Below are 12238 nucleotides of genomic sequence, written 5' to 3' on the forward strand. Positions count from 1 at the left end.
AAGGAATATAATGGGTAGTCGCAAAATCTGTATGTATCTAATTGTTGATAGCAAACTAGAAAATAAAAGATGCTTCAAAATAGTGCCAGTCATTTAATCTGCTCTGTAGTTGGATGATAGAATGTCAAGCATTTTCACCAAAAACATTGGTGAGCCACGACAGACAACTGTCTTTTCAGTTTTGGGCTATGCAATTATAGCCCCAAACAGGTCATGGAAGGGTTCAGCCTTCCCCATGTTACCCCTCTGGTCAGATGGCAGCTCCAGCCAAAAGGAAAGAAGAAAAGAGGACAGCTATAGCCACCTGGCAGTGCCTTTTTGCAAAGCAAAAAGCAGGCAGGGGAGGAGGGACCTGGTACCCAGCCAGGTGTGGCAGCACTTAGAAGCCAGGCTGCCAAGCTGGAGCTCATCCTCTGAATGGGATTCTGCAGGGGGAGGCACAGAGAAGGTAACATTGGGGAACTGCTTCCCTTGCAAAGATCTTGTGTCCCCATTTACCCTCTCCCATGAGATGGCCAAACGTGCCTCTTATTTGGCAGAAAGTGTTCAGCCTGGTATTGAATATGTTACTGTGTCCACCCGTCTGCTACACAGAGTACAGAAAACATCATTCAGTTACAGGAGAATTAAAAGAAGCATTAGGGAGACTCACATTACTGACTGATACCAAACCATTTTTTCCTAACACCATTTTTTATATACTGTACCCAGAGTTTAGCTGTGTCCATTATTTCCTTCTACTCACTTATTTCTCCAAAGGTGATTTTCCTAAGATCAAATTTCTGGACTGTACTATTGGATACTATGGTACAGTTCATTGCTCTAGAACAATTTCACTGGTTTAGAAGCTCCGCCATAATGTTTTGCCACTAGATTGCTGCTGAGAAGTAGAGGCACTGGCTCACAAACACCCCTTCCAAGTCCTTATGGAGCCTTCCCAAGAACCTGTGTTACACTTACCAGGCTTGCATGCACAGCTAAGTCTCTGTGCCCCTGCTCTGAACACTTGGGACACGGGTGCTCAGTTAAGACTACAGAAAAAGGAAAAACATGGCCACGATCAACAGTCAATCATTTTAATGCCTGTTAATGTAAAAACATATTCCTAACCTTACTTACTACTAGCCAGGTATATGGTAGGAAACATGGTTTTTCATGAACCAATTTATTTTTTTCTTTTTAACTTTTTTGTATGAGCAATGATTTTTGAGAGATTGGTGTAGTAATGTTCAGTTGTTATGAGACTGCTGCTTCACACTTCTACCTGTGCAGATGGGATATCACATTTCTGTCTAAGTTACAAGACCACTCAGAGTTAACATCCATAAACAGTTTCCTCTATTCCAGCAGTAGTTGCCATTGCTCAGAACAACTCTTCAGGTACAAGTTTAATAGAAATGGCCCTTCACTATTTTCCACTACAGCTCAGGTTTTCTGCCTCATCTTTTGTGCTGCTGTGAGCATGTACAAAATGGGATGCTAGTTTTCATCCCCCTGCCCTCAGTCCAAGAAGTGCTATGCAAGAGTAATTCCATCTGATTTCACATATTTCTGCTCTTGCACTTAGAAATACAGGAGTTAACAGTCAAGAAGTTCTTTGGGTACTGGAAAGATTAACATGTCTTTCAATCCTCATACAGGTGACCACAAGGTACAGGCTTTATAGACATTTGATGAATGAAGGGTTGACACTAAATGAAAGCGTGGCACAAAGCTCTAGAGGAAATCATTGCAACAAGATTTTGGGAGTTTGTGAAGGCACCGTGAAATGAACACACTTTATGAGGCTACAGCATGTGTGTAGAAGGTACATGCAACCTGCTCTGTATTCCTAAAATGATCACCAATATATCACTGGGAACTTGGGCTTCTGAGAGTCATTTCTCTCTCTGTGCCTCAGTTCCCTTATATGAAAGTCAGGATTATGTCTTTGGTGCCCCTTGGATGAACAGAACAAGTTCACCTCTTAAATGTCAAGTGTTACAATGAATCACAGGTTTACCATGTCTTTTTCTGCCTAACCATTTAAAACTAATAATATCAAAATAAGCCGCTCAAAAATTATTAAAGCTTGCAGTCTGAAGTCCCAGACTGTGGAACATGAATCTCAGTGATTTCAGTGTGATGGATGGATGTGATGCCAGCCTCAGAGATAAGAATTAGCTTCAATGTGATTTGAAAGATCCCAGAAATCCAGGGACAAATGATTTGTTCTGCATTTTGTGTTAGATCAGGAAAGATCTATGCCAGTCCCAACATAGTGTCTGTTGTTCCCTTCCACTTTGAATATTTTCCTATGAATGCTGCTTGCTGCCTAACAAACTATCAAAAAAACTTCAGACCCCAGCATTCATTCTATGGTTGAATTTATTGTGTTTTCCCTCTTAAAGAATTTTTATTTTTAAATATTGATGAAAAATTATTTGCCAGGTAATCAGTGAAGGAACTGAGATATAATCCAGTCATTATAGTCACTCTCACTTACATGGCTCTACTACAGGTGATCCTTTCTTATAAATGCACTTATGCTTAAGGAAGGTTAGATGCTACATTTTCAGTAATTTCTTTCTTCTACCAAGACAGATAACGTTGGATACATAAAGTTCCTCTTTTATGTGACACTTCCTTTAAAGCAAGTTTGTCCCCTTGAGTAAATTTTTCTGTGGCTGTAATGTGACAAATATACACACACACACATCTGTATCTGTCATAGATATCTACATTTATATATCACACTTACTCCACTGCAAGATGTTATTACAGATTGGAAAAAGAAAAACAAAAAGGACAAATTTCTCTACTCAGTGTTTAAGAGTAGTTGGTATCAGTGAATTTAGAAGTGTGAATTCCTTTTTTTTTTTGCACCTGAATACACCACCCGCCCCAGCAGCACCTGATGTCAGCAGCAGTTCATGTATGTGTGCAGCTGCAAAATCTTTTGATATCCAGGTGCCACTGGAAACCGTCACTGGACTACAGTATTTTTTTCTGACATATGTAAAAGATTCAATCAGCCTAAAAGTATTAAACACTTTCTACAAAGACATGTTATAAAGAACTCCAAGTGTCTTTTGAAAAAGGAGGAGTTGCTACCCTGTATCCTACTCTAATGCATACTACTTCCAACATTTTTCAAGTAGGCGAGATGAATATGGAGGGAGGAGGGAAGAAAATTATTCAGAGAAAATTCAAGTTAGAAAGAGAAAAAAAAATTCTGATTTATAGTTCAGAGATCTGTGCTATTTTAATTCCTCATTAAAGAACTATTTTAAATTATAAATTGCAAGCCTATTGCAGATATCTTGCTCTTCTTGTGTGAATACAAAAATATGAAAGAATACGGTAAAAAATATATTAAATAGTGATTTAATTTGTTCAGAAAGCACTGAGTGATAAGCATCTGCATGGAATTACATAACTCAGTTCTACTTGAAAATTCTCCTAACTGGAAGAAAACATGCAAGATCCTCACCCATATTAACAGCCGTCATAAATGGATGTTAAACTTAGCAGCAACAGTTCATTGGCAGCTTCCCAAGACTGGCATCAATGTAAGAATTTGTATTTGATATGAATGGGAAAAAAATTATTTTTAGTGCTTATTTGAATGAAGGTTTGAAATAGTTAAACGCAATACACGAAAGATGCCACTCACAGACATGGTAACTGTTTCAGGGGAGAGGGAGGAGGGCAAACTTCCCACTGCATGATGAAAAATAGGAAAGTACTAAGTAGAAATAGTTCAAGAAATTAAGGCCTGGAACAACAGCTTTCAACAAAGAAGATTATGTCAGTTCTGTGTATTCCTGCACAAGAAAACCAAAGTGCTGGCTGGGATTTCTGAGCATTTCCACAACCCAAACAGTAAGAGGAAGCGATTCAAAGTCAAGAGTTTCAGTGTTAACTGCAATGAAAACAGATCAAAGCCTATATCTTAATCAGTTACTTAGAATGAACTGATACTGATTTATCATCTTTTCTCCCTCTGTGTTTAGAGCCAGAGTCACACATTACTGCTGTGTTTTCAAAGTCCCACACATGAACAATAACACGCAATTCTTGTAAATATTTTGAGGGAAGGGATTGCCTGTATTTTGCCAGTGCTGTACTTCAGGGTCATGAGTCAGTAAGAAAATATGGAGAAATATTTATTTTTGTGCTTTGAATAAGAAGTCTTTTGTGACAGAATATAAAAGTGGGGGAGTAGTTTCTAAGTTTATTATTACTACTCTATTTATTAAGAATGACAAACTTTGAAACAGTTGAAATACTTAGATGGAAACATGCCATTATCTCCAGTATTTCCTGCAAATGTTCAGTCAACATCCTAATTGTACTCCTGTCCTATATGATGAAATGAGCTCCAGCTCTCTCCATGCATGACATAGCAGTAAGAAAAAAGAAAAAATCTAAATGCTATTTATTCAGCAACTGAATCTTAGCCAAAATGAACTAATATTTACTATGGTTAGAGGTAATTTTACATATATAGTAAGCACATAAGGCACTTGTAACATTTGAAAGCCTGAGATTTGCATTATCTGGTAAGCTCTTCTAATTTTTTTAGGTATATATCAGCGGAATTAAACACAGGCATTTACAGGAAAAAAAATTAGTTTTGCTAAGGCTGAGATAAGCAAATAAAAGAAAATAAATACAATGTTAAAGTTCTTAATGATCTATTCTCAACAAAATTCTTACAGTAATGTGCTCTCCTTTCCTTTCTAGAAATATGTAATTCTCTGCAGGGATGTCAAGGGGACCATTCTCTCAATTTTCCTAGCAAGCCAACATCTGCTAAATGCAGCATGACATGCTGTTTACCTTTCTTGTAAACTTGAGGCTTTTCCATTTAAGAACTGTATAAATGAATCAGTATTCATTCACACCTATGCCTAGAAGTATCCATTACAAAGCAGAGAGTGCTCATTTTTAATCTCCTCCTTATTCTGATTTTATGCCACATTCCTTTGCACTGATGTTGTTTGGAATTGCCCTACATATATTAACAAATGCAAGGAAAGTAAAACCAAAAATAATGGTGATGTTCCCCTCATTTTCTGTATTTCTTGACAAAGGTGATAAAAATGCAGAGGTAAAAAGTCTTGCCTTATATCTCCTTTAAACTCAGTAGTTTAACAAATAGCTACAAAGGAGAAGTATTGTCCTCTGCTCCAAAAACCAAGATGACAAAATCCCAGGCTATATATTTAAATTTGCCTTCTAAAATCTTGTGCAATATTTAGTAACTTGTATTTGATGGCAGAATTTCCAAGGGAAATAGTAGGGGGTTGTCTGTTTTGTTGTTTTGTTTTGATTTTTTAAAACGTATATACATTTCTCATCTGCTGAAAGGAAATCTACCTGCATCAGCAAAAAGCACAGGTGAAAAGACAAATTAACAGGAAAAATGCAACCACCCTTTCTTTAGTGAATGCCTTTGAATCAAAGTAATTTTTCTCATGCTGCAGAAACCCTCTATTTGAATGAGCACCCACTAACATCACTTGTCCCTCTAATTGTCATCATTACTTAGACAGAAGCAGCCTTTGTTGATCACACAGAGCATTCTCTAAAATCCACTTTTCCAATTAGGTTTTTATTCTTTTTTTTCTGCTTTTATTTAGTTTTGAGCACAATTACAGCTGTACTTGGGTTAACTTGTGGCAGTAAGGCATTTGCAGAAGCCGTTGCTCTCAGTAACATTGGCTATTACTGATTACAGCATTGCTCAAGGCAGATTCCTTGTTCTAAATGGCATTGAACATTTTTACCTGGATATTGCAACACCACCTTATGAGCGCTGGGATATAAACAGAACAGTAAGCAGTGCTGCTGGCCTCAGGATTTAAACAATAAGTCAGGAGACTTGTGTGTGGAGACACAACTAGAAAATCAAGCAACCACCAAAGTAGCTGATGCAATGTCTGTATCTTTCTCTAATTTGCTACTGACCAATTATTACATTCAACTCTGAATCACAGTCCTAAATAATAAAGGTCAGAGTTTTCATGGACATTTTCTGCATTTGAGTCGCCACCTTGAAATAGCTAAAGCTGTGTCTTACAGCTGCAAGGTTCCCAAATTTCTCACTGGGATTTTATTCTCTCAACGTCAGAAAAAACAAGGCCCCACATCACCTCAAATTAAACCCCATTTCATTGGAAAAATGGGTTTAACCTCTGCCAAAAGGATGGGCTTATCCCTAAAATGTATTCACATTTAAAAAATCCCGGTCTAGAACATTTGTTTAGTTGACCCCAATCTGATCTCACCCCATTTCTCAACTTTGTTAAGTACCAGAAAAAAAGTTATACAAATTCTGGAAATTTTGCACATCATAATAAACATTCATGACATTTTTACGTAATACAAAACTACTGTAAATATAAAATTTTCTTAAATAATTTTATAGAATCTCTACCTATGTAAAACCAGCAAGTATATTTTCTTAAATAATTCTATAGAATCTCTACCTATGTAAAACCAGCAAATATTTGTGGACATTCTCATGATTACAAGAATTAGATTCATGCAGCTTTTCAGCAAATGCTGAAGTGCTACAATCGTCCATGATATCCTTGGATATAAAGGTGGGAGCACAGCAGCACTGTTAGGGAAGCGTGCTGGAGTTGAGGATGCTGACCTGGCTCTGTCACCTGCTGTGACCTACTCCAGTGCACCATATCAAAACTTCCTTTTTCACATCAGCTTTCCTAATACCTAGCTCACCCATATAAAGTGTTTTCCTACTTTCATGTATCAGGAGGAGAGATAGGAATCCTGTGATAACAGATATTTGTGAAGTGCTTTGGGATTTCTTAGTGCAAGGCAAAGTAAGCTTGTAGTTCTCTATCATTTAATAATGATTAGTAAAGACGAGATAAGACTACTCCACATTGTACCAAATAAAGGAGTTTTCCTTTTCCAAGGAAGTTTTGGTATTATTGCCACTACTGAACCATGTTGCAATCTCCTATTAACCACATTAAACCTGTCTTTTAAGCTGTGATGCTGCTCTGTGAAGACAGTCCATCTACTTTGAAATTAAGCCCCAACTTGTTTAACTCCTGACAACACTTGACCAGACCCCTATCAAGCAAACACGAAAAACAGCAAAAAAAAAGTGACGGAGACAAAGCCATTCTAAGATTGTGCATCCCAAACCAATATGTGTTCCCTAAAATCTAGCATTCAGAAAACCTTCATCTCTGTTACCTACTGCCTCATCTCATTACATGTTCACCAATCACTATTATTTTCTTCCCTTTCCCACCAGAAAAGATGTTTGTTCCCCAAAACGCATTTAAATGGCGAAGGAGGTGCCCGGTCCCTTGGTGCTGTGGCCGCAGGAGCTTCTTCTGCCTCAGCATCACTGCGAGCACGGTCCGGCTCCAGCACCCCACACCGACCCCTTGCTCAAGCAGACAAGCGGGATTCGGGGAATAGCTCTTAGCCCTGGGGAGGGACCTCCACCCTCTTTCCTTGCTCAGACATCCACTTAATGTAATTCCTCAGCTTTCGATAACTTTGCTCCGCACCAGCAACCCCCCTGGAAACTTCGAGAAGAACAAAGGGGCAAAGAACAAAGAGCCGGGGACGGGTAGGAAAGGGAGGGGAGGGGAGGGAAGGGAAGGGGGAGCTCCCTCCTTTCGGGTCAGGCCGGAGACCCTCCCCTCCGGCCGCCCAGGGTCAGCCCTGCCCGCCCGCACGGAGCCCCGGCTGCTGCTGAGCGCGGCCGGCCCGGGCTGCCCGTGGGCGCCCCACCGGGGCTCTGAGCCCCCCACGGACCCTGCCGGGGCTTGCTCCGGGTCTGGTTGGTGCCCGACCGCGCAGCCCCGCTCCTGCCGTGCCCTCAGCGATGAGATAGCGGGGGGAGGCTGCCCCGCTCCCCGCGCACACGGCCGTGCCCTCCCGGGCGCACAGCCCTGTCCCAGCGAGGGCCCGAGCCGAGCATCCTCCGCTGCATCCCCCGCAGGACCCGGTCCGCGGGAGAGCAACACGTGTCCACGCCACAGCTCCGCGGGACGGCTTGAGGGGCTTTTGGGGACAGCTTGAAAACAGCGAGCAAGAAGCCGAGGCGAAGCAGCGGTCCCGTTTCTCTGCGGGGGTCCCGCTCTCCTCGCAGCAACGTTAAACTTTTGCCAAAGTATCGCTGTGCACCCCTTTTTTAATATCCCGCTTCCCTCACACCCCGGCTTACCGAAAGCGACCCCTCTGTCCTTCCTCTGTTATCAGTTAAACAGCTTGCAGAGCTGCAGGTGCCCTCGGTTACCTGTTGCTGAGAGGCCCCTGCCCTCTTATCGAGGGATGGGGGTAATTAAATCTCTTGTCACGGTGTGGTCACACTGTGCTGGCTGTGGGAGGTGTAAGCCCGTGCGGCTGCGGGCAGCGAGCGAGGGGAGAGGGGGAAGGTTTGGGCAGGACAGCCGTGCCCGGGGACAGGGGGAAGGTTTGGGCAGGACAGCCGTGCCCGGGGACAGGGGGAAGGTTTGGGCAGGACAGCCGTGCCCGGCGTCGCTGCCCGAGCTCAGAGCGAAGCCAGCGGGGCAGGGAGAGCCGAACCCCGGGCAGGGCAGCAATCCTGTCATTAGGGACCACACGCACTAAGTGCCATCCTGCAACTACCTCTTAGAGAACGGCAGGGAATTATCATTTTTCTTCTCGGGCAGGCATTTCCAATTTGGAGTTAATTGACGCTGTTCTTCATTTGAGTAATGACCAAAGGAAAGCCGAGCTTTACCTGAGAAACTTTAAGAGGTTTTTCTTTACCGCCCTCCCCCTTTCTTTATTTTTGATTTAAGACAGAAGTGAGCTAACAGAACCTCGGTTTCCTGAAGGTGAAATTAATCTGGTCCTTCATCGGGAGCAGGAACAAGCCGCGAGCCCGGTACCGAGGCGGGACGCGGGTGGCCGCGGGACGCGGTCCCGGAGCGGTTCCGAGTTCAAACCGGGCTGGACCCCCCCTAAACCATTCCCGCCACTCCCAAATCCCAAGGGGGAAGAGCCCCCTGGTCCCGCAAGCCTCTGACGGGAGCATCCCTCATGTGCGAAATCAGAGAATGGTGGGGAACTGCACAAACAGCTTAAAAACCTGAGGCTGGCGGCTGAGGAGCGTGAGGCAGAGCTGGAACATGCGTTTGCGTGAAACGCTGCCCTGGGAACGGGAGGAGAACTTGAGCGCAGCCCGTGCCCTGAGTTAACTAAAGCCAATTACTTGTCTCCATATAAAAGGTTTCGCGTATGGTTACAGCTGAGGAAATACGAGAAGCTGATGAGTCTGTTTTGGTTATGATTTAATCAAATAAATTAAAGGAGAAGGGTAAGGATACGCCCAATCTGGGACTTCAAAAAAAAAAAAAAAAAAAAAAAAAAGCATTACTTTTTTGGGACGCTCTCTTGTCCAAAGCCTTTCCTGTTGTAGAGAGCAAAGCGAGGCTCTCGGAATCCACTGATCTCATTACTGCTGGGTGTTTGGGGTTTCTCTTTTCCTCCCCATGGAGTAACCTTTCATAAACGATTGCAATTTCGGGGGGAAAAAGTGAGTAGGTGCCAAGCCAAGCTGGGGGTGGGGCAGAATTTTGCGTTTCAAGCAAATTAGCAGACAGCAATTCTGCTTACAGCAGAGAGGTAGGTGGATACTTGAAAACATCTTCCACCGGGGTGTCCTACTTTGGCAATTCTAATTAAAACAAGGTTTTAAAGATGCAAAGAAAGAGCAAGCCTCTTCTTTATTTCCAGTGGGCGTGGGGGATACCGTCAGGCACAAAGAGTGCTTCCAGCTTGTTCTAACGTGCACCTTTGTTTAAAAGAAAAAAAAAATAATCAAGCTCGTCCTCTGATTTCAACTAATGTATTTTTAACTGGATTTCTTTCCTCTGCTTTGTGTGATCTGATACCTACAGTGTAGCCCTGGCCCACTTTCAGCCCTGCGGGTGCCCTGCATTGTGTGCGTGTCTGAAAGAAAAGGAAAAAGTCTTCCATCTCACACTCTTTTGCCCTGTACTTGTGCTTGGGAATTGAATCGTGTCCAAGCTAGTGGTCAGCAAAACCCGCACCCTATTCCCCTTCTCGCTGCCTTACCCGAGAGGAGACGCAACTTTGTAGGTGCAGCCTGGCTGGCGTGGCTGTGACCGTCCAGCGCCTCGGATCAATAAAGCAGCCACTTTTCTGACTTTTTTTTCCACGGCTGCTTACTGAAAAGGAGCCTTTACTGCCACCTATAAATAGCGCTGCATCCAAGTCAATTTTTTTAAAAATTTTTTTTTCCTCTCTACATAAAGTAGCAAAGTTCTAACCAAGATACCGCAAGTTCTCCTTGCTGCTCAGCGAGGGCTCGCCCCGCAGGGGCTGCGCTGGGGGCCCTGGCTCCAAAGGCGGCTGCTCCAAAGGGAGCGCAGGGGCTTCGGCGGAGCCAGCCCCAGTCCCGCACCGGCCGCCTTTGAACTTTGTTCCCAGGAATGGGAGGGAGAGCAGCGAATACCGATACTCACCGTGCTCTTTGGCTTTCCTGATGTAACTCCGTCTCTCCCTCTTCTTTGTGCATAAGTGAGCAGAGGTTACATCCCGGGCACGCGGTATAATGCCCTGGATAACCCCGACCCTGCCTGTTAATTTAATGCTACGCTAACCTCAGAGTGTGTGATTGGAGCTCGAGTGTCGGGTTAGAAAAGCCTCTCCACGCTGGAAACAAATTCGCTTTCTCTCTCCACACCCACCCCCTTTCCACGCGGAATCTCCCAGCCCTGCATTCCTGCACAAACCAGGACACCTACCTTTCCGTTCCCTAGCACAGATTGCATTTTTTGCCCGCTCTGGGAACAACTGTGCAATTCCCCAGCCCCACGTGCCGTGCCCTGCCTCCCGCACGGTGCCCGCCGAGCCCCGGCACTGCCGGGAGAGCGCTGACACCTCGCACAGGGAAGGAAGGCGCTGCCTTCTCCCCTGGGGAAGGGGCGGCGGGGGCCAGGGCCCGGGGCTCTCTCTCTCTCTCTCTCTCTCTCTCTCTCTCTCTCTCTGCCCAAAATCGCACGCTCAGCCCGCGGGACTGGGCTGCTCTGCGGGCGCTTTCTGCCTGCCGGCACAGCGGGCTGGGAGCTGACGGACAGTCATTGCTGAGCGCGGAGCCATCAAACACCCTTATCCCCGCGTGATCTCGAGCTCTCTCTCTCTCTTTATTTATTTATTTTTAATTCCCTTTCAATTTCTCCAAATGAGGTTTGATGAATACAGCTCGTTGTCCGCGTTGATACCAGGGTAATAATTGTCAGGGGGTCTGAGCGCTCCAGGAAAAGGAAAGCGGAGGAAGAGGGAGGGATACAACCTCCGCTATCTCGCTGTTACTAATTCCCAGCCGGCTCGGACTCAGGGGACAAGGCGATCGCTTAACAAACCCTCCTCCTCCTCCTCTCCCTTCACCACTCCTTCCTTCCTTCCTCTTCGCCGGCACATTTTCTCCCCCGCGTTTGCCCACGTTTCATTCCTCCTCTTCATGAGGAATAAACCGTGCAAACTCAAACTAAAAAGAAAAAAAAGGGGAAAAAAAAGAAAAAAAAAAAGGAAAGGTGGGTGGGGAGGATACATGAGAGGAATAAAAAAATAAGAAAGGGGAGGGAGGAGGAAAAGGACAGAAAGTGTCTGTGCCTGATCTCTGACCATCTGTGCAAAAGGTGATCATTGTTAGGTACTCACATGGCTGGTGGCAGAGCAGCTCTTAGCAATTAATAAGTCTCTCAGCTTGAGCTCTTCTTTCCCCTTTCGGATGGCAGCGCTCTCTGCGTGGCTCGCTCTCACTCGCGCACACACACAAACCCGATCCGATGCTGCAGGACCGGCCACTTTGCGAAGGCAACAACACGGGAGGGTTTGTATTACTCCAGGTTCGTGTGTGTAGCCTATAAATAGCGAACTTTTTGATGGAATCAGCTAACAAATGAGAGGAGAAGGCGTAATTTTGCGCAGGAAGCCCCCCTTTCTCTTTGCAAGATTAAAACCCCCCAGGCAGCAGACAGAGCTAAAGTTGTGGGTGTGTAGAAAGGAATTTCACTTTATTGTGACAGTGCGCGAGATTTGTTTGTTTGTTTATTTTGGGGGTTGTTTTTATTCCTCCCCCCACCGCCACCCCCCACCAACCCATACGTTACATCCTCCTCCCTGCCTTCCCAGCTAGGGGCAGGAACTGACCCGTATTAGCACCGACTTTAACTCCACATTGGGAACACACGGCGCATTTGAGGTT

The 12238-nt window shown here is 44.4% G+C and overlaps 1 protein-coding gene across 1 annotated transcript in view; it reads right to left on the reverse strand.

Moving 5' to 3' along the window:
* ESRRG (estrogen related receptor gamma) overlaps positions 1 to 11712 on the reverse strand; it is a 392291-nt gene extending 380579 nt beyond the window's left edge. The window contains exon 1 of the mRNA XM_077175921.1: positions 11692 to 11712. The gene's annotated coding sequence lies outside the window, so the exon portion shown is untranslated. The remainder of the gene's footprint in view (positions 1 to 11691) is intronic.
* Between the last annotated feature and the right edge of the window lie 526 nt (positions 11713 to 12238).

The sequence above is a fragment of the Agelaius phoeniceus genome, chromosome 3 (assembly GCF_051311805.1).
Source record: "Agelaius phoeniceus isolate bAgePho1 chromosome 3, bAgePho1.hap1, whole genome shotgun sequence".
Classification (NCBI taxonomy): Eukaryota; Metazoa; Chordata; class Aves; order Passeriformes; family Icteridae; genus Agelaius; species Agelaius phoeniceus.